The sequence below is a fragment of the Harmonia axyridis genome, chromosome X (genome assembly GCF_914767665.1).
Source record: "Harmonia axyridis chromosome X, icHarAxyr1.1, whole genome shotgun sequence".
Taxonomy (NCBI): Eukaryota; Metazoa; Arthropoda; class Insecta; order Coleoptera; family Coccinellidae; genus Harmonia; species Harmonia axyridis.
The window spans coordinates 33,653,547-33,658,546 of record NC_059508.1 but is presented as its reverse complement, the minus strand read 5'-3'; the positions used below and the strand labels follow the sequence as shown (position 1 = coordinate 33,658,546).

Here is a 5,000-nt window from a genome sequence, read left to right as displayed (position 1 = left end):
CGGACTCCGATCAGAAAATCCGCCGATGCATGTCGTTAACACCTAGTCCGCCTCGTCCGATCGATCGAGGCCGTTTCGACCGTTCGCCGCGCCTACTAGAGCTGATTTCTTCGGACTCCGATCAGAAAATATACCGATGCATGTCGTTAACACCTAGTCCGCCTCGTCCGATCTATCTAAACAGTCTCGACGCACCCAACACTCTTTCAAAGTCGGATTACTCGGACTCAATCTGAAAATGGACCGATGCATGACGTCAACACTTAGCCCGCCTCGTCTGATCGATCTAGGCCGTCTCGAACCACCCATCGCGCATCGAAAGTCGCATCTCTCGAACTCCGATCCGGAAATCGGCCGATGCATCACGTTAACTATTTCTTATATATCTAATATAATATACATCGAGACGGTAAGAATTCTTTTAATCGAAGATATACATATACTTCTCATCAATATCCAAAAGCTTATCGAAAAATAAATTACTCAACTTTTACGTGAAGAATCGTTCACCCAAACCTTATCCCCTATATATGTCAGGAGAACCCAAGGTTCCCCTCCAGACACGATTTAGCAAACTTTTCCCGATCGATCCGACCCACCGAGGCCGTCTCGACCGTCCGCTGCGCCTACTAGGGCCGATTTCTTCGGACTCCGATCAGAAAATATACCGATGCATGTCGTTAACACCTAGTCCGCCTCGTCCGATCTATCTATACAGTCTCGACGCACCCAACACTCTTTCAAAGTCGGATTACTCGGACTCAATCTGAAAATGGACCGATGCATGACGTCAACACTTAGCCCGCCTCGTCTGATCGATCTAAGCCATCTCGACCCACCCAACACGCCTTCCAAGTCGGATCACTCGGACTTCGATCTGAAAATCTCCGGACTCATTTTTATGAATATCCCCAGTCAGTAAGAACGCTATTTCGCCAATATATACCAACAATAAACCATATTCCAATAGCTGAACCAAAAATATAATTCCCGATCCAAACGTTCTGCATCGCCCAACGCGACCACCTTCCCTATATATGTCAGGAGAGCACAGGGTTCCCCTCCAGACAACACTTACGCTCTATCCCCGACTCTCGGTCGATCGATAGGCCAGGTCAGCGGTGTCTGTTTCGGCCGAAGCTCGGACTTTGGTCAAAATGTTCCGATACAAAATTTGAACCAAGATAGATACAGATATGATTCCTTCTTAAATATACGTTGATTATCGAACAGAATATGGTAAATATTTTGCGATGACCGAGGATTTCATGAATTTTTTTTTTTTTTTCGAAAAAATTTTCTGTTATCGGAATTTCCTCAAATTTCATTTGGTTGCCTCCTAATGCATATTAAAAACGATAATCAACAATCAGAATCATTATTTATCATTTATTTCAATTTTTATAATGAAAAACGTTCACGTCCTTTCGCGCCTCTCGATCGTCGTTTACGTGATGCATCGGTCAGCCCTAGTTTACGTGGTGCATCGGTAAGATCGAGTTCACGTTCTGCATCGGTCTGCCCGAGTTTACGTGGTGCATCGGTAAGATCGAGATTACGTGGTGCATCGGTAAGATCGAGTTCACGTTCTGCATCGGTCTGCCTGAGTTTACGTGGTGCATCGGTATGATCGAGTTTACGTTCTGCATCGGTCTGCCCTAGTTTACGTGGTGCATCGGTGAGATCGAGTTTACGTTCTGCATCGGTGTGATCTAGTTTACGTTGTGCATCGGTAAGATCGAGATTACGTGGTGCATCGGTAAGATCGAGTTTACGTGGTGCATCGGTTCAGCCCTAGTTTACGTTGTGCATCGGTCTGGACTTAGCGATATATTTTCGACGTGAAAATGTTCCGATACAACTTTTGAACCAGGATAGTTAGAGAGATGATTTTTTCTGGGATGTACGTTGATTGGGGAATGGATTGTGGGAAATAACTTGCCATGACCGAGGTGTCCTCGAATTTTTTTTTTTTTCGAAAAAAATTTTCTGATTTTGGAATTCTCTCAAATTTGATTTGGTTGCCTCCTAATGTGTTCTAAAAGAGTAAATCAGTAATCAGAATCGAAAAATATTTTTCGGATTTTTTTTTTTTTCGAAAAAATTTTTCTGATTTTGGAATTTCCTCAAATTTGATTTGGTTGCCTTCTAATGTGTTTTTAAAGCGTAAATCAGTAATCAGAATCAATATTCATTGTCGACTTTAATTTTTATAAGGAAAAATGTTCACGTCCTTAAACGCCTCCCCATCATCAGCCCGAGTCCAAGTCGATGTCAGTCCCGAGCGGACGGTGTCAGATACTACCTATCGCCCCGGTCTGGACTTGGCGAGGTATTTCGACGTGAAATGTTCCGATACAACTTTTGAACCAGGATAGTTAGAGAGATGATTTCTTCTATGTTGTACGTTGATTGTGGAATGGATTGTGGGAAATAACTTGCCATGACCCAGGTAATCTTGAATTTTTTTTTTTTTCGAAAAAAATTTTCTGATCTTGAAATTTCCTCAAATCTGATTGCGTTGCCTTCTAATGTGTTCTAAAAGAGTAAATCAGTAATCAGAATCAATATTCATTGTCGACTTTAATTTTTATAAGGAAAAATGTTCACGTCCTTAAACGCCTCTCCATCGTTACCCCGATTCCAAGACGATGTTAGACCGGAGCGGACGGTGTCAGATGCGACCGATCTCCCCGGTCTGGACTTAGCGAGATATTCCGACGTGAAATGTTCCGATACAAAAATTTAACTGTGATAGTTAGAGAGATGGTTCCTTTTGTGATGTACGTTGATTGTGTAATAGAATATGGAAATAAACTTGAGATGACCGAGGTCTTCTGGGATTTTTTTTTTTTTTCGAAAAATATTTTTCGATTTCGGAAATCCCTCAAATTTCATTGAGATATGTCCTAATGTGTTCTTAAAGCTTAAATCAACAATCAGAATTAATATCCAAAAGTTATTTCATTTTTTATAAGGAAAAACGTTCACGTCCTTTCCGCTCCCAAAAGTGAGATATCATAGAAGATATCGCAATATTTGTTGTTTACGGCCATACCACGCTGAAATTGCCAGTTCTCGTCAGAACACTGAAGCCAAGCAGCGTCGGGCGCGGTTAGTACTTGGATGGGTGACCGCTTGGGAACACCGCGTGCTGTAAGCTTTTTTTTTACGTTCTGCATCGGTCTGCCGAGATAACGTGGTGCATCGGTATGATCGAGTTTACGTTCTGCATCGGTAAGATCGAGTTTACGTTCTGCATCGGTAAGATCGAGATTACGTGATGCATCGGTAAGATTGAGATTACGTGGTGCATCGGTAAGATCGAATTCACGTTCTGCATCGGTAAGATCCAATTCACGTTCTGCATCGGTAAGATCCAGTTCACGTGGTGCATCGGTAAGATCGAGATTACGTGGTGCATCGGTAAGATTGAGATTACGTGGTGCATCGGTAAGATCGAATTCACGTTCTGCATCGGTAAGATCCAATTCACGTTCTGCATCGGTAAGATCCAGTTCACGTGGTGCATCGGTAAGATCGAGATTACGTGGTGCATCGGTAAGATCGAATTCACGTTCTGCATCGGTAAGATCCAGTTCACGTGGTGCATCGGTAAGATTGAGATTACGTGGTGCATCGGTAAGATCGAGTTTACGTGGTGCATCGGTAAGATCTACTTTACGTTCTGCATCGGTAAGATCCAGTTCACGTGGTGCATCGGTAAGATGGAGATTACGTGGTGCATCGGTAAGATCGAGATTACGTGGTGCATCGGTAAGATCTACTTTACGTTCTGCATCGGTAAGATCCAGTTCACGTGGTGCATCGGTAAGATTGAGATTACGTGGTGCATCGGTAAGATCGAGTTTACGTGGTGCATCGGTTCAGCCCTAGTTTACGTTGTGCATCGGTCTGGACTTAGCGATATATTTTCGACGTGAAAATGTTCCGATACAACTTTTGAACCAGGATAGTTAGAGAGATGATTTTTTCTGGGATGTACGTTGATTGGGGAATGGATTGTGGGAAATAACTTGCCATGACCGAGGTGTCCTCGAATTTTTTTTTTTTTCGAAAAAAATTTTCTGATTTTGGAATTTTCTCAAATTTGATTTGGTTGCCTCCTAATGTGTTCTAAAAGAGTAAATCAGTAATCAGAATCGAAAAATATTTTTCGGATTTTTTTTTTTTTCGAAAAAATTTTTCTGATCGTGGAATTTCCTCAAATTCGATTTGGTTGCCTTCTAATGTGTTTTTAAAACGTAAATCGGTAATCAGAATCAATATTCATTGTCGACTTTAATTTTTATAAGGAAAAATGTTCACGTCCTTAAACGCCTCCCCATCATCAGCCCGAGTCCAAGTCGATGTCAGTCCCGAGCGGACGGTGTCAGATACTACCTATCGCCGAGGTCTGGACTTGGCGAGATATTACGACGTGAAATGTTCCGATACAACTTTTGAACCAGGATAGTTAGAGAGATGATTTCTTCTATGTTATACGTTGATTGTGGAATGAAATACGGAAAATAACTCGCCATGACCGAGGTGATTACGATTTTTTTTTTTTTTCGAAAAAAATTTTCTGATCGTGGAATTTTCTCAAATTTGATTTGGTTGCCTCCTTATATGTTCTAATAGCGATAATCAACAATCAGAATCAAAATCCATGATCGGGTTTGATTTTTATAAGGAATAATGTTCACGTCCTTTTTTTCAACCCCGACTCATTGACGATGTTAGAACCGAGCCGGCGGTGTCAGATACGACCGATCGCCCCGGTCCCGATCGTCATTTACGTTGTGCATCGGTCTGCCCGAGATTACGTGGTGCATCGGTCTGGACTTGGAGATATATTTTCGACGTGAAAATGTTCCGATACAACTTTTGAACCAGGATAGTTAGAGAGATGATTTTTTCTGGGATGTATGTTGATTGACGTACGAAACTTGGAAAAAAAATAGAAAAGACCGAGGTACTCTAGAAAAAAAAATTTA

At 41.8% G+C, this 5,000-nt stretch overlaps 1 non-coding gene across 1 annotated transcript; it reads left to right on the top strand.

Annotated features, from left to right (window-relative positions):
- Window positions 1-3,044: 3,044 nt before the first annotated feature.
- On the top strand, window positions 3,045-3,163 carry LOC123687895. Its single transcript, XR_006749600.1, has one exon. It is a non-coding gene; the product is annotated as a 5S ribosomal RNA (ribosomal RNA).
- Window positions 3,164-5,000: the final 1,837 nt, after the last annotated feature.